Genomic DNA, 26,049 nt, shown 5'->3' on the forward strand with positions numbered 1-26,049 from the left:
TTATAGTAACGTAAAAGGAAAGTAAAAAAAAAAAATTATTGTAAGCGAACAAAAGAAGGATCTGCCAAATAAATCTGTTGACATAAATGAAATTTCAGATCAGTATCTTCATTCGTTACGGAGATATACCTTTTTTAATTTGAAATAAAGGGAGGTAATTTGACATAAAATCAGTCCTTAGTAACTATCTGATGATGGTGGGCTAATAAAATATATGTTATGTTATTAAGAAGAGTCCAGTCCAGCTATTGAATGTTCCCTCATGTTAGGGAAGTGGGAGAGATGGGTCATGTGTATTTTCCCTTCTAAATCTAGGCCGGATTCATCATCAGTTTTGGCTATATTCCTTTCACTATTCAGAACAGTGTTCTAAAAATTCTAGAGTAATCCTGTAATTGAATAAAAGAGTACACTGTTCTGTTCTGGTTTCCCAGCACTACTGAGATTTTCAAAAGTTGATAGGAACCAAGACCTGCTTTCCATTTTCGAAAATATTTACCATGTGACTGTTCTGTCTGCACCAGATTTTATTTAGAATACCGTAGTCCACGCATGTTCTAAACATTCTTGAACACTAACATCTTTCACTCCATTGACTAAGTGCCTGTGCAGAATGCTCGAAGCAGGTAAAGGAATATGACCTTAAGATTTAAAATGATGAATTTATGTTAAAATAACATTTTTCCAATTCAGGTAATTACAGTCTATTATAAACTGTTTCATGAAGAAATTTCATCTCATAATAAAAGAAGTCTCCTAATTTTCAGCAATAGAGAGAAAATATAAAACAAAATATGACAACTTAAAATACTTAAAATTGCATACAAAAGATACTGGGTACATCATCAGCTGCTGAACTAGTTTAAAACAATGATTTAGTCCTTAAAAAAAGAATGAACTATTCATACAACTTTACATATTTTTATTCAACTATTTAATAATCGTACTAAATACAAACAAGAGTTTAAAATTGTCAACACATGACAAAACACATTTTCATAATCAGACAGAAAGAAAAGTAAACATTAACATAATTACGAACAATGCAAAATTTAAAATGACATTATCCCGTTTTCATGATATGACTAGACAGAGGCTCGAGCTCGAAACAAAAACACCTTAAGGAAGTGAACCTGAAATGATGATCGGCAATTTCCATTCATTTATTCGTTTACATAATCTTTAAGCGAGATTTCCGCATTCTCCGGTTATTCTAAAAATGATTTTCTGTTACAGCCGCAAAGTATACATAATCACATGGAAATTGTTGACTGTCATTATGTGTCCGCAACCTTAAGCTGGTGTTATGTGTCTGGAGGTATACCCTTTTTGAAGACAAAACCTCCAACCAAATTTCATCTTCACTGTATGGTCTATACAGGCTTGATCGCGTATTTTTATGCTTACCGGGTACATGTACACAGTTTCATAGACCTGGAGCTGTATTATTTCCCCATAAATAATTCAATTAAATATTACACATCTCACAACGCATTAATGAAAGGGCTGGGCTTTTATAAATTTAAGAGTTGAATTTGGAAAAGAGAATTTTTACAAAGTTAATGAAGCAGCGTTCTAATTTTATACTGTCACAATATGAGAACAGTTAATACATATAGGCCATATAAAGGTAATTAATGCCTTTCCTTCTTTTTTTTCAAAAAGCATGCACACCACATGAAAAAAAAATGTATTGCTCGGTCCAAACAACAGTTTTTCACTAATGCCCTGTTCCAGAGCTTTTTTTATTTCTCATGATATGTAACTTTAATGCCATGCGATACAAATGCCACTAAGGTTGCAATTTCACTGTATTTGATAAAGTTATTGAAAATCATGTGTTTTCACAGTGACTCGCTAACAGGTCCTTTTTCTGCAAAACTGGCCAAGGAAGGACTGACCTTTAAAAGATATAACAATAACAACTTTTTTTATTAATATTATTTTTTAAGGGGCATGCCTCCAGGTTTCATATTAAAGAAAAAAAAATGTTGGTAATCATGAATGAATTTCAACAAAGTGAGTCTGAAGTTTCTAAGGGGGTATCTGTTTATAGAAATCATTGTTTGGTCTACAACATATACAGAAAATCTGTCTACTGTGCCAGTCACACAGTAAAATTTGGTGTTTAAAAATGAGTGAATTTTGCTGATTAAATCATACGCATTAACAAACTCTATATAAAAGCCTCATGCAACAAAGTAAAGCAATAACAGACTTGGTTTGGCCAAGTCCGTTCATGAGAGGTAATTAAATGTGCAACAGCCCTCACACTACCCTGAAGCACTGGCTTAAAAAAGTGGAATTTAAACTAAATTAAAACTGACCTATGGTTTTGGGTTTTTTTGTAGACACTGCTTTATGTTTTTAAAAATTTTGTTATTGTCATACATCATTCTGTCTGGAGGTATGCAAATACAGCAAAACACCCAAAACACCTAAATTGCATGGGGATTAGCCAAATGCTAAAGTTATCCAAGGTTTTGACAAATCCAAATATAAAAAAAACGAAGTCTTAGGCCATCGATGCTCACGTGAGCAGTGTTTAACTGTATACCATACTTCTACTTGTACCTAAGCATAAAATAGTTAAAAACTCTTCTTCACTGACAAACTTACGTCATCAAAATACCAAAAACAAAAGTTTACCATTGGACTTCGAAATGTTACAGCCTTTTCTTCTATCAAAATAAAGATTCTATAATTTTCCATTTTTATTTGAAAAAAAAAAATAACAGTGCATTTTATTCTGTATAATCATGGAATGTAACTTACAACTAGAATGTGTCTGTAGGACACAGGGTGTGCCCCCACTGGTACATTTGTCACAAATAAGGGGAAATCGTTCAAATGTTTGCAGTCTTAATGGGGTATAGCCTCAAAAAAATATGAAATGGATTCGTTATTCTATACCATATACTTTTTGAGCTATGAGCATCACAAACAAAAAATCCACTATTTTGGCTATTTCAAGGGCCATAACTCTGTAATAAACGCTAAAATTCTCAAGAAGAATGCCAAGTGTGCAAGGTCACATTATGATAAAGACTCCAGCAAGGTTTCATGAATTTACATGAAATACTTTTTGAGTGAGGCACATAATTAGGTGAAAATGTGCATTTTTTTACTATTTCAGGGGCCATAACTCTGGAAATAGGGGGCGGACCCAATGAAAAATAGGAGGTTCACAAGTTCATATCATGATAAAGATTCATGCAAGGTTTCATCAATTTATATCAAATACCTATTGAGCTAGGGGTGTCACAAAGTGAAAATGTGCATTTTTGAATATTTCAGGGGCCATAACCCTAAAAATAGGGGGCGGACCCAGATGAAATATAGGAAGAGCGCAAGTTCATATCATGATTAAGACTCATGCAAGGTTTCATGAATCTATATCAAATACTTTTGGAGCTAGGCGTGTCACAAGGTGAAAATGTGCATTTTTGACTATTTCAGGGGCCATAACTCTAAAAACAGGGGGCGGAGCCAGACGAAAAATAGGAGGTGCGCAAGTTCATACCATGATAAAGACTCATGCAAGGTTTCATTAATTTATATCAAATACTTTTTGAGCTAGGCATGTCACAAGGTGAAAATGTGCATTTTTGACTATTTCTGGGGCCATAACTCTAGAAATAGTAGGCGTCCCCAGATGAAAAATAAGAGGTGTGCAAGTTCATATCATGATAAAGACTCATGCAAGGTTTCATGGATCTATATCAAATACTTTTTGAGCTAAGCATGTCACAAGGTGAAAATGTGCATTTTTGACTATTTCAGGGGCCATAACTCTAAAATTAGGTGGCGGAGCAAGACGACAAATAGAAGGTGCACAAGTTCATATCATGATAAAGACTCATGCAAGGTTTTATTAATTTATATCAAATACTTTTTGAGGTAGGCGTGTCACGAACTTCGTACGGACGTACAAGAGCAAATCTATATGCCCCCACCACTCATGGGGGTGGGGCACAAAAATGGACTCATAAATTGCAATATTTCCAATATTCAAACAACCTTTCCTTTATATAGATAAAGAAAATTCACAGGAAAAAAACTACCACTAAAATACACCAGACCAATTACGGTAAAATGACAGCATGCATATTCCACAACAAATCCACCAACTCATAAGAGCTGGTTTCAATGCTGGTTAAATATATATGCCCTAACTGCACTACTCATCAGAACTGGTTCAATATTTGCATATATACTCACTGACTAATCTCTGTTAACATTTCTTAGAAATCAGCAGTGATATTTTAGTCTTTTATACCGATTGAGACCAGCGAAGTAATAAATTCCCTCTCTTAAAGTGAGCTGGATCATGATATATACACATATATATATGAATAAGTCATCGGGATATTTTTTTCCACTTTACTGTATAAGTAGCCGTTACATACAACAGTATCCTTCCAAATTTCATGTGAAAATGTACATAAATCTACAAAAAGAAACAGGACTGGAAACAGGTATGTTTCAAACTGACATTTTCATTTTTAAATTTCAAAATAAAGCTGTCCCTTGAATCGTTCTGATACTGTGAAAGAATGTGTTCCATGCAGGTTTATCTGAAAATTACAATGTAGTTGGGAAGTTCCATCAACTACAAACTGTCAAAACATGTTAATGAATGTCAGAATGATGCTTTAAACATCAGAAATAAGTATTACCAGTTTCACAGCATTGTTCTAAATGTTAACAAAACAGATGTTTTATAGAACTGCAAGAATCTGTACAAATACAGGTATGAAATCTGTAACTTCTTATGTACGTTTTGAAAAGTAAGCATTTTTTTTCTACTTCATAAATACAGTATTTGCCGAAGCGAAATTTTCATTTGTTCTACATACTGCAAAATCATTTAATTTCGTGGGTATAGCATTTTGTGGTTTGGCCCAAAATGGCTGTTTTCCTTGGGATATGAAGTCATGGTTTTGCACCTATCACGAAAAAAGAATGGGAACTTAGCTTGTTCATTTGGATTGAGTTTTGTGGACTGACGCAACCATGAAATCCACGAAAATTAGTCCCAAATGAATATTAACCTCTACCCTGCTAAATTTCTATAATGGACTGTTCCATCGTTCAAATTGGGCAGTACCACTTATTGTTAAAAGGGGTGTTCACTGAAAATTTACTGACTGAATAGCGAACAGTGCAGACCATGATCAGCCCGCACTGGTTGCAAAGGCAGAACCACTTGCCATTAGCAGGCTAAAGGTTAATGATTTCACACAATAACGTGTAAAATATCAACTTTCCAATGAAAATTCATACAGCAATAAAATCCCAACCTCTTTTACACCAATAAAAATAACATGAAATAAAATAAACATATATAATTACATGGTACAATGGAAATGTAAACAAAAACAACATAAACCTTAATATCTCACATTTCCTCTCATCCCTGACAGTGCAAGTTTGAGCTAAGATCAGGTACCTCAGTTCAAACTGGGCTACACTATACTGCCATATAAATCCATCGATATATAAACCTCAACCATTAGCACAGACAATCAAGTAACATTTAAAGCATTCCTTACCCAAATCTAGTTTATTAAGTCTTAATTATCAGAACATAGCTTGAGTGAGATTTTAATGTAATGAAGAAATGTGAGATTCTGATGTAATGAAGAAAAGTCAGAGATTTTGATGGAATGAAGATACGAGATTTTGATGTAATGAATGAAACCTGTGAATAGATCCTTTGGACGTATAGAATGCAACCAAGCAACTTAATTGCAGACTCGGTTTGATTGAGTCTGTTCATGAAATTTAATGAAAACTAAGACATGAGATTTTTATGTAGTGAAGAAAAGTGAGATTTTGAAACTTAGATGTAATGAAGAAATATGAGATTTTGATGTAATGAAGAAAAGTGAGATTTTGATGTAATGACAGAATGATGTTATTCAGAAATGAGATTTTGATGTTATGACAAAAAGTGAGATTTTGAAACAAAATTAAAAGGTGATGAAATAGAATGTGACTTTTCAATTAAGCCAAGTGATAATATGAGGTACCTCAAATTGATAAAATGAAGAAGAGTGACATTTTGAAGTAATTCGAAGTGAAATGCAAGATATGAACGTCATTCAACACAAAATAATAAAATAAAGACAAGAGGGCCATGATGGCCCTATATCGCTCACCTGTTATCATTGCACTTAAGGACAAGTCTTCAAGGTCAAAAGATCATAATAGAAATCAATCAAAAGAATTATGAGAAAATATAGTTGAAATTTTCTTTAAGTAACTTTAAAAACAAGATTTGAAAACTTTTTGTAGAGGTCCACTAGGCAATGCTACATGTCAAATATCTAAGCTCTTCTGGTTTATTTTTAGAAAATTTTGAAGATTTTTCTATGTACAATCAAGTAACCCCATGGGGCAGGGTCAATTTGACCCCAGGGGTCATGATTTGAATAAACTTTGTAAAAGTCTAATAGGCAATGCTACATGTCAAATATCTAAGATCTAGGCCTTCTGGTTTATTTTTAGAATTTTTTTTTTAAGATTTTTCCTATGTAAAATCAAGTGACCCCTAGGGCGGAGTCAATTTTGACCCCGGGGGACAAGGTTTGAACAAATTTTGTAGAGGTCCACTAGGCAATGCTACATGTCAAATATCTAGTCTCTACGCCTTCTAGTTTATTTTTAGAAAATTTTTGAAGATTTTCCTATGTAAAATCAAGTGACCTCTGGGGCGGGGTCAATTTTGACCCAGGGGGTCATGATATGAACAAATTTTGTAGAGGTCCACTAGGTAATGCTACATGTGAAATATCTAAGCTCTAGGCCTTCTGGTTTGTTTTTAGAAAACTTTTGAAGATTTTCCGTTGTAAAGTCAAGTGACCCCTAGGGCGGGGTCAATTTTGACCCCCGGGTCATAATTTGAACAAATTTAGTAGAGGTCAACTAGGCAATGCTACATGTCAAATATCTAAGCTCTAGGGCTTCTGGTTTTTGAGAAGAAGATTTTTTAAATATTTTCTTATGTAAAATCAAGTGACCCCTGGGGCGGGGTCAATTTTGACCCCGGGGGCCATGATTTGAACAAATTTTGTAGAGGTCCACTAGGCAATGCTACATGTGAAATATCTAAGCTTTAGGCCTTCTGGTTTATTTTTAGAAATTTTTTGAAGATTTTCCTATGTAAAATCAAGTGCCCCCTGGGGCAGAGTCAATTTTGACCCCGGGGTCATGATTTGAACAATTTTAGTAGAGGTCCACTAGGCAATGCTACATGTCAAATATCTAAGCTCTAAGGCTTCTGGTTTTTGAGAAGAAGATTTTTTAAGATTTTCTTATGTAAAATCAAGTGACCCCTGGGGCGGGGTCAATTTTGACCCCGGGGTCATGATTTGAACAAACTTGGTAGAGGTCCACTAGGCAATGCTTCACACCAAATATCTAAGCTCTAGGTCTTCTGGTTTTTGAGAAGAAGATTTTTAAAGTTTTTCCTTTCGGTTGCCATGGCAACCAGTGTTCTGCATAGAATTCAATTCTTTGAACAATTTTGAAAGGGGGCCATCCAAGGAACATCCCTGTGAAGTTTCATCAAAATTGGCCTGTTGGTTTAGGAGGAGATGTTGTTTAAAGGAAAGTGTGGACGGACGACGGACGGACGGACGGACAGACGGACGGACGGACGGACGGACGGACGGACGGACGCCGGACGGTGAGCGATCACAATACCTCACCCTGAGCACTTTGTGCTCAGGTGAGCTAAAAAGTAGTAGCAATGTAAAAACAGTGCAATACATGTATTCTGACAATAAAATGATGAAATAACAAATCAGGCTCACATACATTCAAACATACAATGTATAAATAAACATACAGTAAACACAGTGGCATATATCATTTGAACAATGGAATTGGTATTGTATATCATGACTCATGCATTTAAGTATTCCAGTGATCACACCATTCAAAGGGGATCACAAAAAATTTCTTTCCCTTGTTTGAACAGCTGTTAATTTTGTAAAGATAACAAGAGGACCATAGTGGCTGTAGACACTAACCTGACCTTGACTATTTGACCTTGTTTTATATATGTATGACATACAATCATGGATGGTAACATTTCGGTTAAGTATAAAAAAGACATCAAACAGATCAAGTGTCCACATATAAACAAATTTGAAAGGGGACCTTAAAAGAATGCTACTGACCAAGTTTAATTAAAATCCTCCGAAGCAGTTTATGGGAAAAACAAATTTCCAAGAAATTTATTTTTAGCTCTAGTAGCCCCCTTAAGGGTCCAAATGCCCCCCATTTGAAAAAAAAAAAAAAAAAAAACTCAGAAGAGGACTTGAGAAGAATGCTACAGATCAAGTTTGATAAAGATCTATAAAGCCCTTTGGGAGAAGATGTTGTTTAAAGGTATATCTATTTTTTGCTCTAGTGGCCAAAAAAAAGGGCCAAGTGCTTCCATTTGAACAAATTTGATAGAGGACGTTATAATGATGCTACACACAGAGCCTGATGAAGATCTTCAAGCCGTTCATAAAAAGAAGTCATTTAAAGTTCTTTTTTCCATTTTCTGCTTCAGCAGCTCCAAAGTGCCCATATTTGAATAAACTGGAGAGAGGATCTTGACAAGATGCTACAGACCAAATTTGGTGTAATTCTGACCAGTAGTTTCATAGGAGAAAATGTTTAAGTGAAAATGTTGATGCTGGACCATCTGCCTACAAAAAACCGCTCACCTGAACATTTGGTTCAGGTGAGCTAAAAACTTGTTAAAGTAATTAGTTAATTGCAGGAATTGCCAGCTATGAAGACTTTTTTAATTTCATGAAAATCGATAAATACTTATTTTAAATAACAAACCTCTTACTTTAAAATCTGTCTCACCACATTTGGACTGAGACAGAAATACATGGCCGTGACAATGTTTCTATGGCAACCAAGAATAGATTCTGGGGATGATGTTACTATGGAAACTGAAGGTAACTGTTACGGCGAAGAAACTTAACAAACAAAAAGCTGATTAATCGCAGTTTACGACAGCTTTCCTTTTCGCATGTACTGCAAAATGAAACTCTTTTTCACATTTAGCTTATAACCTTTATAACAGGTAAGTTATAACTTTTTTCTGCTGAAAGACTTTCTAACATAAATGGAACTGTTAACATCAAAGAAGAAATAACACAAATTTTTCCGATGAGATGCATAGACCATGTAAACAAATCCAGGTTAAATGCCAATATAACATAAATCCCTTCAAATCTTCTGAAAGATAAGAAGTCACAAAAGTCATTGCAGCAATTCCCAACTTACTCAATTAATTCTTACAGTTTACACAAAATATTAAGCTGTTCACGTTTTCCTTTCAGGACATCTTGTTTGTAGGATACCGCCTTTTTCTCGGTATCCCTCCGGGTCTTCGCAGATGTGAACGACAATACCAGGCTGATCTTTTGATGGTGGATGTATTTCATGTGCTTCTCCTGGAAATAGATATCAGTACAGACACCATTAGATTTTGTTAAGAATGCCATCAGTTTTGGTAAAAAAGCCTTTGGTATTGTTCAGAATCATGTCATTAGATACTGGTAAGAATGATATTAGATATTGTTAAGGATGCCATTAGATTTTGGTTAGGATGCCATTAGATATTGGTTAGGATGCCATAGATATTGGTAAGGATGTCATAGATATTGGTAAAACTGGTAAGGATACCATTAGATTCTGGTAAGGATGCCATAGATATTGGTAAAGATGCCATTAGATACTGGTAAGGATGCCATTAGATTCTGGTAAGGATGCCATAGATATTGGTAAAGATGCCATTAGATACTGGTAAGGATACCATTAGATACTGGTAAGGATGCCATTAGATTCTGGTAAGGATGCCATAGATATTGGTAAAGATGCCATTAGATACTGGTAAGGATGTCATTAGATACTGGTAAGGATGCCATTAGATTCTGGTAAGGATGCAATCAGATATAGCTAAGGATGCCACTGGATTCTGGTTAGGATGCCTTTAGATTTTGGTAAGTAATGCCATTAGATTTTAATAAGGATGCCATTAGATATTGCTAAGGATGCCATTAGATACTGGTTAGGATGCCATTAGATATTGGTTAGGATGCCATAGATATTGGTAAAGATGCCATTAGATACTGGTAAGGATGCCATTAGATTCTGGTAAGGATGCAATTAGATATAGCTAAGGATGCCACTGGATTCTGGTTAGGATGCCTTTAGATTTTGGTAAGTAATGCCATTAGATTTTAATAAGGATGACATTAGATATTGCTAAGGATGCCATTAGATACTGGTTAGGATGTCATTAGATTTTGGTAAGTAATGCCATTAGATTTTGGTAAGGATGCCATCAGATATTGGTAAGGATGCCATCAGATACTGGTGAGGATTCCATTAGATTTTGATAGAGATACCATTTGATATCAGAAAGGATCCCATAAGCAGGGCTTCGGAAATTTGCCGGTTTTGGACCGATTTTTTACTTTTCAGACCGATTCGTGAAGTTGTTGGTCGCACCCTCAGATAATCAATAAACATGTCAACTTTTATAATCGGTCTGTAATTAGCACATGATGCAATCAGTGCTCGTGCGGCACATCCTCTAATGTTTGCAGACAGCCGACTGCAATGTATTAAACATTTTTGACTGGTTTCCAAATGTTTCTGACTGGATCCAAATCATTTCGATGGGGATCCACTTCTTTTATTTAGAATCCGACGGATGGTTTATTTCAAAAGGCTATGTTTGATCAAAAAACAAATGGTCACTGCATTTAATCAAAGAGCTATAATTGTACATTATAGGCCTTTGATTTAATGAAACATCACATGGAAAACCGATAAAAATAATTTTTATAATTACTTGATTTGAAAAAATTACATGATTCATTTGTTGGGGCTCCAGTTGAAACAAGTGCAGAAAATCGTCTTTGCAACCCTGCAACGACTGTACAAAAAAGAAAAAGAAAAAAATGGACTGGCAAACACGAATGATAAAGAAAACCGGAGTGAGCGCGTGTATCAAATCGGTCTTTTAAAAAAGGTTTCAGATTTAAATTTTGTTTACATAAGAAGAGAACATATAACTTTATAAAATGTAGTTGCTTATTGAAGTACAACGTAAGTGAAATGAAATATCCGTGGCCAGCCCGCGTGACCTTTTGGTACTATACATGCAGGAAATTCGATCTCAGCATTCATATAACGTACACATTCGGTCCGCGGCAGAGTATATTCTTAAAATACTGAGGCTGTTTAGCAGAGAATATGTGTCGTGTAATTCACTTTGACGCATTGTATTTTATAGAATTCCGTCAAAGAATGAGGAAACATCACAAAGTATCTGCCGTGTATACGGTACCGAAGTCACATGAGTTGACTTTTAGACTAATTTCGTACACGGTGTCAATGCCTCGGCAATTTTATCCTTTCAAGTATTTTCTCGGAAAAACATCGAAATTTAAACAAAGTAACGATCACACATAACACTGAATAAATGTCTTCATTGAAATTGTATGGTAACTCGCGGTGACCGGTAACTCAGTTTTAATGCATGACATGCTTATTTCTTTACTCTATCACGTTTTACAAAATATGTAATATTCGGAATGCGGTGGGTGGGGTAGGGCCGATGTCAGGATTTTCGTTTCGGACCGATTGAGTTATCAAAATTTCCGGAGCCCTGCCCATAAGATATTGGTAAGGATGCAATTAAGTACTGGTAAGGATGCCATTAGGTACTTGTAAGATGCCATTTGGCATTGGTAGGGATGCCATTTGATACTGGTGAATCTGTCACTACGTATTGGTTACAGAAGACATCAGATATTGGTAAAAAGATGCTATCAGTTACTTGTAAAAATGCAAACAGACTAATATCAGAAAAGATGCCATTACAAATTGTTGATGATGTCATTAGGTATTGGTAAAGATGACGTTTTGTATCATAAAGATGTAAATAGATATAAGTAAAGATTTAATTTGTTATCAGTCAAGATTCCATAAAGTACTGATATGTCATTAGTCATCTGTAAAGATGCCACATGATGCCAGTGAAGATGTAAATAGATACTGGTAACGATGCCATTATACACTGGTACAGATGCCATTAGCCATTGATAAAGATGTCATGAGTTATCAGTAAAGAGGCCATAAGATATTGGTAAAGATGCCAAAAAGTATCAGTGAAGATATTGTAAGGTATCGGTAAAGATATCACAACATACCATTTAAGTTATTTTAGAGGCCATTAGTTATAAAGAAACCACCAGTTATCATGAAGAAGCCATTAGCTATCATAAAGAGGTTTCTAGTTACCATAAAGAGGGCATTAGTTGCCATAAAGATATTAGTTACCATAAAGATGGCACTAAATTTAAAGAAACCATTAGTTATCGTAAAGAGACCAATATTATTGTAAAGAAGCCATTAATTATCATAAGATGGCATAAGTTATTGTAAAGAAGCCATTAGTTATCATGAAGATGGCATAAGTTATTGTAAAGAAGCAATTAGTTATCTTGAAGATGGCATTAGCTATTGTAAAGAAGTCATAAGTTATCATGAAGATGGCATAAGCTATTGTAAAGAAGCCATTAGTTATCATGAAGATGACATAAGTTATTGTAAAGAAGCCATTAGTTATCATGAAGATGACATAAGTTATTGTAAAGAAGCCATTAGTTATCATGAAGATGACATAAGTTATTGTAAAGAAGCCATTAGTTATCATAAAGATGGCATAAGTTATTGTAAAGAAGCCATTAGTTATCATGAAGAAGCCATTAGCTATAAAAAGCCTATTGTAAAGAGGTCTTATGTTACCAAAGAGGCCATTTTGAGTTAACACAAAGAGAGCATTAGTTTTTGTAGAGGTCATTATTTATTATACAGAGACCATTAATTATTGTAAAGAGGCCATGAGTTATCACAAAGAAGCCATAAGCAATAGTAAAGAGGCCTTAAGTTATTGTATTGGCCATTAGCCATCATAGATGTACAGTGACTATTATAGCAACCTTTGAAATTCACTTTGACAAACAAATTGCCAAGCTGTCAAATGGCTAAATCTGGAAATCTTTTCTACCCAAAATACATCACTAAAAATCTGATTTAAATGACACTCCGTCTCTTTAGAAGCACCGTGGTATTTATTATTTTCATGATCAATTGAGTCTATTTTCACTCTTGTATGGGGAATAGATTATTGAACATAAATGAAAATATTCATCAGTGAATAAAATTTTAAGCACTTAGTCTTAACTGGAACCTTGTTTATCTACTGAGGCTGGTTAATTCTATTACAGATCACAGGAGCGGCGGACCTGATTTTGATTTACCTGTCCATTTTTGCCAAGTGCTACTGTAAAATCATTAATATTCGTGGGGGACTAATTTTTGTGGATTTCGTGGTTGAGTGACAATCCACGAAATTTAATCCCAACGAACAAGTAAAATTCCCATTCATTTCATGTTCAAAAGTTGAAATCCACGAATTCATATCCCCACGGAATTGCTGTTTTGACCAAAACCACGAAATTTCATGCCCACGAAATTAAATGATTTTACAGTATTTTCTACTTGTTTGTGTAATGCTTATACAGTGAAATATGGTGAAATTTGGCTAAATTATGTCCGCATGGGCTCTGGGACAAGCTGGTCAAGTTGAACAATTGATTTTGCCGACCTTGGATCATTATAGATCTATGTCAGTTATAGGCTTTCTTATCTTCTGATGACAGAAGGTCCCGACAATAAAAAGTACTTAATCAAATGTCATCAATATAAGCCTAAGGAAGCTTAATTGAAAACAATTAATACCTCCATTTATTGTTTAACCAGACCAATTATAGTGAATAAATAACCCGATACCATCAGTAAGAGGCCTAATAAAACAAGATTACTCACTGAAAATCTCAATGAACAGCGCTATAAATGAGAGCAATAAGGAAGCTGTTGTTCTCACAATCAAACAGTAAAACACAGGGAACATTTACAAGGTAGCACTTTCTAACATAAGAGGCTATTACGATGTACCAAAAGAAATAATAACAACTGAATCGAAAGCGGCCATTTCTGGTGAAATACTGGTATCATTGTGATCAATACTTCAAAGATCAGGGTTTTTTCTGCTATCATACAGTGACTCCAGTAAATGGAGTCAGTCCCCAACTGGAAAAGTATATTTTCTCCGAGTCTTGATGTAGGAATTTTTCAAAAACCTATTTTTCTTTTTGTTTATTAAGGTATTCCACCCCGAAATAGAAGTGCTATATCAACAACCAGGTCAAAACCCCTGGGTATCTTAACTGCTGCCCCACCTACAGCTTCTTGTAACAGTGTTACAGAAGTGGAATATTTCTTTCATATTTCCCTAGAATTCGTAATTTACAATGAAATCTTTCACTTTTACCTGAAATGGTACCAACCCAAAACCTGAAAAATATTCTTGAACATATAGACACTTATTAAAAATCAAAGGAAACAGAATATTGATAAACCTGTTTCATTAAATTTTAGCTGTTAAGAGATTTTGGTAGGTTTCATTCAACCATTACCCTGTTAGATTTCTAAAATGGATTGGTCTATCATTCAATTTGGACAGTACCACTTGTTTATCAAAGGGGTGTTCACTGAAAATTTACTGAATAGTGAACAGTGCAGACCATGATCAGCCTGTACGGATGTGCAGGCTGATCTTGGTCTGCACTGGTCGCAAAGGTAGAATCACTTGCTGCCAGGTGGCTAAAGGTTAAAAGAACTTCAGATCACTTTTTTTCTATAGTTCTTTGATATACCCCAGAGTCACAAAAGTAGAACGATACATCATTAATTTTAAAAGTTAAAAAAACAAGTAGATATGGTCACAGTCATCAAAAAAAGTTGTTGTGTCAGTCAGAAAAATTAGCTGATATGTCAAAGCTGCAAATTAAGAACTAACAAAAGAAGTTGATACTTCACAGTCATATAACCTACTTGATACCTCACAGTCATAAAAATAAGCTGATAGTTTGATGCATCAGTTACAACAAATTAAGTTGACATGTCACAAGCCTTTTTTTCATCAATTTGGGAATGCCACCGACACTGGTGGAATTGGGAAAATACTCTCGGAAATTGTCTTAATTGGGACAATTTGCAAATTACCAAAAACTACATAAATGTGTTTTTGTGTGAAATATCAATGAATTGCATTTCAGTAATTGTTCAACAGTATTATAATTTACCTAAATATACATACAAATTAGCAAAACTATCTTAAAACAGCAAAAACCCTAAAAGGTATAATCATTTGGGAATTTTAAATTCAACTTTGGGAAAAAAACATACTTTTTTGCATTGGGATTACCTCCTTTTACCGGAGGTAGATTTATAGGGGAAAAAAGTCCTATGTCAGTCACAAAAGTAAGTTGTCATATGTCACATAAATAAGATATGTAACAGTCACAAAGATATGAAAATAATAAATCACAGTCACAAAAGTAAGTAGACACAGTCACAAAAGTAAAGTAAGTAGACACAGTCACAAAAGTAAGTAGACATAGTCACAAAAGTAAGTAGACAGTAGACACAGTCACAAAAGTAAGTAGACATAGTCACAAGTAAGCAGACATAGTCACAAAAAACCCCAGTTTTACATCAGTCATAAAATCAACTTCAAACATCAGTAATAAAAAGAGGGTCATGATGTCCCTGGATCGCTCACCTGAGTAATATGAGCCACATGTTTCAAATGGCAAACTGATGCTAAAATATTAAGACGGTAGGTCAGTAGGTCACATCTGTGGTAAATGAAAGTCAGTTTTAAGATCGGTGTGCAAAACTGTACATGTCATCCAAATTTCAAGGCTGTATCTTAAAAACCAAAAAAACAGGTCAGTGGGTCAAGGTCACAGTCAAGACTTAGTGATCCCTTGGGGTCATCAGGTAATTATAATTTAACATCTAGGAAATATGATCTGATAATTTTTTAAGTATTTTTTCCTATATAACTCATAATTATAACAACTGACCCCCTGAGAGTGGGGCCTCTTTTCACCCCAGGGTCATAATTTGAACAGGCAATGCTACATATCAAATATCAAAGGCCGCCTAGGCCTTGAACTTTCAGACAAGAAGATCTTTATTTTTCTTCCTATATAAGTCTATGTTAAACTTGGTACACCCAGGGCAGGGCCTCTTTTCATCCTAGAGAAATATTTTGAACAAATATGGTAGAGAAACACTAGGAAAGGCAACATAGTTAATATCAAAAGTCTAGGCCTTGCAGTTTCGGGCAAGAAGATTTTTAAAGTTTTTTTTTATATAAGTCTAAGTAAAACTTGAGACCCCCTGGGGCAGGGCCTCTATTCAACCCTGGGGCATAATTGGACAATTTTGGTAGAGGACCATAAAGCAATGCTACATACAAAATATCAAAGGCCTAGGTATTGTGGTTTTAGACAAGAAGATTTTTAAGGTTTTTTACTATGCAAGTCTAAATTGTAAAACTTGTGACTCCCGGGGCGGGGCCTCTTTTACCCCAGGGGTACAATTTGAACAATCTTCATAGAGGACCATAAGATGATGTCACAAGCCAAATATCAAGGTTCTACGCCTTGTGGTTTTGGACAAGAAGTTTTTCCTTTCTTTGCCATGGCAATCAGAGTTCTGCATGGAATTAAATTCTTTGAAAAATTTTGAAAGGGGACCACCCAAGGACCATTCCTGTGTAGTTTGGTGTAATTCTGCCCAGTGGATTTCAAGAAGAAGATATTTTTAGAAAATGTTGACAGACGGACGACGCAAGACACACGACGGACATTGAGCGGTCACAAAAGCTCACCATGAGCCTTTGGCTCAGGTGAGCTAAAAACAAGTTGATACCTCACTTTCCAAAAATCAAGTTGATATATACCTCACAGTCATAAAAACATCATACCCAAACTATTTTCTGTTAAGGACAACCTTCATCCAATGAATACAGATTCAAGCAAAATAAAAAACACCCTATCAACATATCTCCTTCAAAAACTACACTATTATTTAGTTATAAAATACCAAAAATAACTTTTTCTCAATATGGGGATGCTTGATGAAGTGTTAATTTCACTATAATAAAATAATCGTATCACTCGGCCAAGTCTCTGGAACTTCAGTTCCGATGTCAATATTTTATATCAGGCACTTCATAGAGTATGTATTGACGTCATACAAGTGAAAGAACAACATTTAATTAAGTTTGGACAAGTGTAACTATTAATCCTTGAAGTAGATTCTATTTTCAGAAATCTCTTTCAAAAACTGCACTACTCTGTTAAACTTTAAAGTTGTTTTAAAGAGCCAAGCTTGACATTACTATCGAATCTAGCGATTTTCTCCTTTAATTTCTATCTAAGGCCTTTGACTTTTCGATCAATGAGCACTTCGTGTAAGATATTAATTCTATTTAATTGATTTAAGCTATTTACCAAGACGGCTTAATGTGTTTTGTTCATTCATTTTATGTGGAGTTTTTTCTCTCTCTCTCAAAAAATGGAGAAATTTTTGGCACTGTAAAGTAAGGAAACAAACTTACTGACATGAATTTCGCAAGATAATACCATTACCAAAAATATTGTGCAAAAGAGAACAAACCAATGTAACACATTTGAAATAATGAAGAAAATCAACTTTCTTCTTGCTTTTTTATCCAAATCTAACACTTACTTTCACTCATTTGATCATTTTGTGTGCCATATTTACATAATCTACGCCAAACTTGGTAGAATCAAACGTTTGTTAAAAAATTCAAATCCAGAAATTCTTTACTAGGCTGCACCAGTTAGAGCAAAAGGCAGAGAATAAGATTCCAAATGAAGATACTTCCAAGCTAATACTCCTCGTGACTAAGATACTGTATCATTTGTATGGATGCACTTGTGTACCAAATCAAAATCATTTGTCCTCCGCCTGTTTTGTGGCTAGAAAAAGCTAGAAGCCATACAAAATTCTTAATGTCCATCAATGCCAATGCCCAAATCAAGAAATGAATATCCGAAATTTTATTTTATACTACTGAACCTGTTTTCCCCCCAATTATTTGGTTATAGTCTTTAAATGTATGCATGTATGTATGTAATCTGAACTATTACAGTGAACACTGTATTGTGAACTATCAGTGAACACTGTATTTTGAACTATCAAGGAAACACTGTATTAGGAACTTTCAGTGAACAATGTATTATAACTTTACAGAGTGAACACTGTATTGTGAACTATCAGAGGGAACACTGTATTGTGAACTTTCAGTGAACACTGTATTATAACTTTTCAGAGTGAACACTGTATTGTGAACTATCAGAGCAAACACTGTATTGTGAACTTTCAGTGAACACTGTTTCATAACTTTTCAGAGTGAACACTGTATTGTGAACTTTCAGAGGGAACACTGTATTAGGAACTTTCAGTGAACACCGTATCATAGCTTTTCAGAGTGAACACTGTATTGTGAACTTTCAGTGGACACACTGTATTAGGAACTTTCAGTGAACACTGTATCATAACTTTTCAGAGTGAATACTGTATTGTGAACTATTAGAACGAACACAGTATTGTGAACTTTCAGTGAACACTGTTTCATAACTTTTCAGAGTGAACACTGTATTGTGAACTTTCAGAGGGAACACTGTATTAGGAACTTTCAGTGAACACCGTATCATAGCTTTTCAGAGTGAACACTGTATTGTGAACTTTCAGTGGACACTGTTTCATAACTTTTCAGAGTGAACACTGTATTGTGAACTTTCAGAGGGAACACTGCATTAGGAACTTTCAGTGAACACTGTATCATAACTTTTCAGAGTGAACACTGTATTGTGAACTTTCAGAGGGAACACTGTATTAGGAACTTTCAGTGAACACTGTATCATAACTTTTCAGAGTGAACACTGTATTGTGAACTTTCAGAGGGAACACTGTATTAGGAACTTTCAGTGAACACTGTTTCATAACTTTTCAGAGTGAACACTGTATTGTGAACTTTCAGAGGGAACACTGTATTAGGAACTTTCAGTGAACACTGTATCATAACTTTTCAGAGTGAACTCTGTATTGTGAACTTTCAGTGGACACACTGTATTAGGAACTTTCAGTGAACACTGTATCATAACTTTTCACAGTGAATACTGTATTGTGAACTATCAGAGGGAACACTGTATTGTGAACTTTCAGTGAACACTGTATTATAACTTTTCAGAGTGAACACTGTATTGTGAACTATCAGAGGGAACACTGTATTGTGAACTTTCAGTGAACACTGTATCATAACTTTTCAGAGGGAACACTGTATTGTGAACTTTCAGAGGCAACACTGTATTTTGAACTTTCAGAGGCAACACTGTATTAGGAACTACCACAAGGAAAAGTGTGTTGTGAACTATCAGAGAGAACAATGTTTTGTGAACTGGATCACTGACAACTTTCAAGTGCATATGATATAATATTGAGTAAAATACTGTAACAGTTGTGAAATTATACATTTTAGTCCACTTTAGACAAACATTAATTACTATTCATGAAGATATACAGCCTACTATACACGCATCAATTATTCCAATTATAGTACTCAGTCATTTTTTCTGTCTTTAAGATAATTAAATTCCCTCTAAAATTTCTGAAGACCGCATGAGAATGGATTGCTACAGTCAGAATTAGTTTCACAGTCTGTAATTAGAGTAAACATATAGAACTATGCAATTAATTATCATATGAAAAACCTAAGTGAAGAATGGCCGGTATTATGCACTGGGACTGAACTTACCATTATAGAAAATACTAGTAGCCTTTCTCATGTGATTTTATAACGAGGTACCTTGCATGTTTTAAAACATGGGAAAAAATTTCTTGAAGTTGGGCATCTTCTGTATCTTGCGCTATTCTCCAAAACTTAAATTAACCTAATTGTAATATTCTTTCTGGAGGAATCCGCTACATGGCAAACTGGAAGGGACTATGAATAAAGTTGGAAATAAACTAACAATTTACAAATTCCTGCATATTACAGACCCATTCCTGGAGTTTCAAAGAAACTGGCTGTGTAGTTTTAGAGATATTTATTAAAAAAGAAATGTTGACGTACAACCAACTGGACAATGACCTTTCACAATGCCTTAATTTAGCCTGTGGCTTGGGTGGTATTAGTGCAACGAAGTCCAAATAACAATTTTCCGGTTCAACCACCGAGCTGCATCTAAAGGATGTTCCAGACATTAATTAGAAATGATGACATAAGAAGTGAAAAACAATTTTCCAAGAGAAACTTCTTAGACATTTTGCCCTTTTCCTGAATGGAAACAGGATTGCAGCAATGGGCCGTAGGCAAATGTCAATTTTTGTGAATTAATAGACACAGTCAAATACAATCAAGAAAGCAACGAGAGAATAACAAGGCTATTTTGTTCCTCGAGTTATTGACGTCATTCCTGGATTATTGGCATGCTAGCATGCTATGTAGAGCTTAAAATGGGGAAAAACAAATGTATTGACTGTACATTTTACAACATCATTTACATCAGATTTGAAGCCTTTCGTGACAAACATTTCTAACACTATCAGAAATTATTACATAGACTATAAGTGTTAATAAATTTCCCTGCTAATATACAAGGAATGTAAATGGGGAATAAAGAAGGACATGAGATCAATATTTTGGATAGAAATTCAATAAACCAAAATATTGTAAGAATTATATATTTAAAAGTCAGAGATAATGGAAAAAAATGTTCTTTATTTAATATAAATTTATGAATTCATTGTTTCTTGTATGAATATTAATTACAATACTGTAAAATCAGAAATTTTCGCGAGGGTTTAATTTTCACTTAAAATTCGCGAGGCCCTGTATCTCGCGAAAATTAATCTCTCACATAAATATTCATCATAATATAATTCAAATTCAAACAGGATACCATTTTTACAATTTCGCGAATATTAAACCTTATAAACATACTCAGAATTTCATATTCGTGAAAATCTGACCCAGCAAAAATATGTGCTTTTTGCAGTAAACTGATCCCTTTGATCACTAACTCTATTTTCATTTGCCAAAAAACTAAATTTTTTCTTTTTTCCACATTAACATTTTTTTTAGGAACAAGCAGAAATAAAATATTTCTAAAGTACTTGGAGGCATAGCAAGTTGGAGGAAATAAAAGAAATAATAACAGTTTCTGTTATCAATTATAACAATTAGTTCTATTTTTACAGAGGCAACTCAGTATGTGGAGCCCAAACTTCCAAGTGAGCAATGAGAATTAGGCATTCCTTAAATCATATTTTTTTCACTCCTTTCATCTTTATTCAAACCTTACTTTAATGACACAGACTTGAAGTAAGTCCATCCAAGAACACTATCTCACTTAGACTATGGTTTGTATAGCTGTTATTACCACTATGAATAAACATGACATGAGAGAAAAAAAAAGGATCAAAGTCGATCAGATATATCGCATTGTACTATTCTCCACAATGGGAAATTGCCAATTTTGGCAAATAAATCCTCAGTAACTTCCAAATGTAAATGGATTTTTCAAATTCAAGAAACATAACAAAGGCAAAGTATTTATGATGTGTTTTATCACACAATTTATAATAGCATGTCCCCAGTTTAACCTCATTGTTTGACCACAAATCTATGATGGTTTTATCTCCTCCAAGGTAAATTAGTGTAAATGTTCTCCATAACGATATGAATACATGCTTGAAATAATTTATCCTCCACCTTGGATTCATGTAGGGAAATTGTCAATTTTATGAGGAATATGCCAAAATCAAGTTGAGCAGTGCCATGAGAAAACCAACATAGCGGGTTTGCGACCAGCGCAGTCTGGTCAGGATCCATGCTGTTTGCTTTTACAGCCTATTGGAACTGGAGAAACTGTTAGCGGACAGCATGGATCCTGACTGGATCCATGCTGGTCGCAAACCCACTATGTTGGTTTTCTCATGACACGGCTCAGTTTATCCTGGAACAAGTTATGTTTAATCACAGTAACAAGCATCATGGCATCATGCCTTTTATTTGTAGGTCAGAATTAAGCCAGGATGCCAAATTTTACATTATTAAACTATCTCGTTTTCATTCATGCTTAGTTAAGTTTTAAAATTAGACTTTTTACTTAAGCTTATACATAAGCTTTGTATAAATGCAATAGGAAAAAAAATCCAAAGAATAATTCATTGTCTGTACTGGTTAGAACAATTAACTTGACAAAGAATTGCATAATGCAGTATAGTAACAAAAAAAAACAACCTCATAACCTCATTACTCTGCAGAATATTTATCTAAACTCCATGCACAACTAGGGTTGGTTCTGATCACTTATGTGAAGTTTCATTAAATTGTGTGCAAGGGTCTGGAAGATTAGGCATGCACAAGATTGCATAATATGTTAACAAAAAAGCAAAGTCCCATAACTCTGCAAAATATTTTTCTGAAAGAACCTAACATGCCCCATGCACAACTGCTGTTGTTACTGATCACTTGTGTGAAGTTTCATTTTATTGTGTCAAGGGGATAAGGAGGGATGGTGCACACAAGGCTGTGTCTATGTATATAGTAACAAAAAACAAAGTCCCGTACCTATGCAAATTTTTTTTTTCTGAAAGAACCTAACATGCCCCATGCACAACTGCTGTTGTTACTGATCACTTGTGTGAAGTTTCATTAAAATGTGTCAAGGCGATAAGGAGAGATGGTGCACACAAGATTGTGTCTACGGACAGACAGACGGACAGACAGACAACCTAAAACCGTAATAAACTTCAGCTGCTCATTTTTCAATTTAATCACTAATTGCTGACTTTATATGTGCACCTATGTTACTTTGTCAACAAGTAGGCTACTTCAATCTTGAAACATTTTTAAAATCTTTTCCTTTTCAGTCAAAATTTTAAGCAGAAGATTTCTAATGCACTAAAAAAAAGTACAAAACATTAAGAAAATTCTAAGTAATTAACACACCTTTTGGTACAGGCCACTGAACCCTTGGTAACTCCGGAACCTCAAAATCTCCATCACCCGGAACAATTTTTGTGGGCGTCAACACCTGCGGTTTATCTTTGTGCTGACATTCTACCGCCGTCATGCTGAGGTCCGAAATTAACATCAATAGAATAGGAGGTGAGCAACTATGTGATCTTTTTTTCCGGAATAATATTTTTCCAGAATGTTTTCGAGTTTTTTGAAGTAAGTCTTCAAAGAAAATATTGTCTTCAATGACAATACATGTAGTCAAACAGCTTCCTTATTCACAAGAATTCCTTTCTTCTGAAAGATTTCAAAGTTACTCTAATAAAGCTCTGCTTTCAGATTAATTGATTAAACTAATTGGAATATTTTTCATCAATAGCTTGCATGTTGTCATGCTTGGAATCACTCTTAATTCAATACCATGTCAGCATACTTTTTTTATGGTCATCATGCCATGCCTGAATATTCTTATTAATAATAAAAACAAATTCCCTGATCCTTAATTTTTTTGAAAATCAATCACTTCTACAGCATGCAACAAATTCAATATCTAAAATTATCTATTTTCCATTTAAAATCCGTTACATCATAATCCTCTCATGGGTTTAATTTTCCCAATTCACTTAATTAGTCCAATCACGATTTTTTTTTCTTTTTGCCGCTCTCCAACAAATTACAGCATAATTCTTCAAAGCCAATACTCTTCACGATGACTGTGCTCATCCACTCTAATAGCAGAGCACTCGTAGAACGACGGGCCCGAATAACTCAATTCAACCAATCAATACGCAGCCATCAATTAATAACCAAAAATATCTCCGTTAAAGGAACTTGACAACTCTGGAGTAGTTGGTTAGCATTTATCACCTGATGTAAATACTGTTTTTCCACTGTAGCAACCTTTTGCGGTAATTACTCAAGTCTCTGAGAAGATAACATATGTTATAGACAATGTATCAATAATAAGTGTTTTTGGAAAAAGATGTTTACTTAAACCTCTTGCTGCATTTTTCCTCTGTTTTTTTTAACATAATTTTTATTTTCATTGTCTTACATAGCGATTAGACTGATTTGAGCAATTAAGATTCCAAACAACTGAAGCTGAAATCTAGAGATAGTACCTTTTTTTTTCAAATCATATGTATGAAGTTAAAAAGCTTTGAAATGAAGGCAAATGTCCATGTATTTCTCAAAAATAGATATATTGACAATATTTTAGCCAGAATGGTAAAAGTATGAGCATTCAATATTTTCATATAGAAGGAAATTTTGTGATCAAGGAAATGTAACTCTTCTTGAACACCATGGAGAGCAGAAACATCAAAGGGACATAATATATTGAATATTTTCCTTGTGAGTGCATTTGATTTAACATTCAGCTATGATCTGGATTGCTAAATAATGATCCATGATATTGTTCGCTAAAAAATATAGAACATCTGGAACAGTCTGATAACAGCAAAAACATGCTGTAGCAGAATGCAAATATTTAAAAGCTCTGACCAGGACTCAAACCCTTGACCTCTCATACCTAAGGCAGACACTCTACCACTTCCTTATAACAGCAGTAGCTATAGCTAGGCAGTTTAGTGCACCCCTATTCTTTTCAAGATTACATTACCTGAACTGGAACAATTTTGTGACAATAACATGTTCGGTGTACTCCGGATTATCAGGTATTCGCTTTGTTACCTAATGGCAATTTTCGTGTAAAGAAAAAAATATAATCTAATTTTGCCAACAGTTTAATCGGCAAAAACTGCCAAAATTTCTCTGACGTGTTCTTTAGAGTATGAACTTATTAATTGGTAGTACCAGTTAAATATTACTTACACTTAAACTTCTATATTTGCCCTTTTAGCAACTGGCGAACGGCAAAGACAGTGAGCTTTTTCCAAATTTAAGCAATCTTTTTACCAGTTTCGAGAGGATTTCAATTGATAGGAAATTACAGTTACAAACAAAATACCTTTCTCTTTAGCATTCATTGTCAATCAGTATTATTACTAAGATTGACTGTCATTCATTCATTCCAATGATTCATAGACGAGTCCGTTGTTTACATTTTTGATCGTAACCGGTACACTTGTAAGAGCCACTATATTTTGAAAAATCGAAGTATTGCGGAAAGCTATAGTATGGTCTCTATGAAACCAATTGTTTATTTTCAAAGAGGGCAAGGGGGATAGTTTAATTTTCTTACCAAGGCAAAATTAGAAAAGGCGATAATAGAAACAAAATCCAAGTTTGGCCAAATATAACCTCATAAATTTATAAGTTGCAGAATGAAAAAGTGACGATAATCTAAAGGAAGAAGCACTTAATAAGACTTTCACATCACGTAATGCTCAATAAATGAATAATCAAATGGTATGACCTCAATTCTCACAGGCAAAAAAAGTTTCTTCTGGTACAGACAATAATATGTTATACGAAGAATAACTGAACAAAAATGCAAGTCTGAAATTACAGTTTGTGAATTAATTTATCAGTCTGATTGTAATTATACATCAAGTATAGTTGTTATTTATAGATCGGCAAGCTGGTTAACTTGCCGAGATTTTTTAAAATTTGCCTGTTTTTTCCCCATGAAAACATATTAGGGCTCTGAAGGCCGTGTATCGCTCACCTGATGCATTTTTGTACACCCCCCCCCAACCCAAAGTGACCCAATTTCAATTTTGACCTAGATTACTATGAACCATTACATACATTTCATAAGGACAAGACTGGTTCATCAGGGTTGCCACTTAGATAAGAAAATGAAGTCCCTGACATTTCCCTGACCAAACCATACTTTTCACTGACCAATACCATCATATTTTTTCGGCTTCCTCCTCCCCTACAGCCTTCCAATCAACCCTTTTATATGCATTTTGTTACAGATATTACAAACTTTCATCAAAATTCTGAAGTTAAAACAAAAATTGATTCAAACACACTTAAACTACACCAAAATGTGTTTGGAAATACTTATAAATACTGCTTGAAGACTGCCATAGCCACTGACGAAACATTTTAAACGTCGACCCAAAATTTCATTTTTC

General features: G+C 34.5%; 1 long non-coding RNA gene across 1 annotated transcript; it reads right to left on the bottom strand.

Moving 5' to 3' along the window:
• Window positions 1-905: 905 nt before the first annotated feature.
• Window positions 906-24,068, bottom strand: LOC123551552 (uncharacterized). The gene is made up of 2 exons (XR_008370577.1): window positions 22,994-24,068; window positions 906-9,470 (listed from the first exon to the last, which is right to left on the bottom strand). It is a non-coding gene; the product is annotated as an uncharacterized LOC123551552 (long non-coding RNA).
• Window positions 24,069-26,049: the final 1,981 nt, after the last annotated feature.

Source organism: Mercenaria mercenaria, chromosome 4, assembly GCF_021730395.1.
Source record: "Mercenaria mercenaria strain notata chromosome 4, MADL_Memer_1, whole genome shotgun sequence".
Taxonomy (NCBI): domain Eukaryota; kingdom Metazoa; phylum Mollusca; class Bivalvia; order Venerida; family Veneridae; genus Mercenaria; species Mercenaria mercenaria.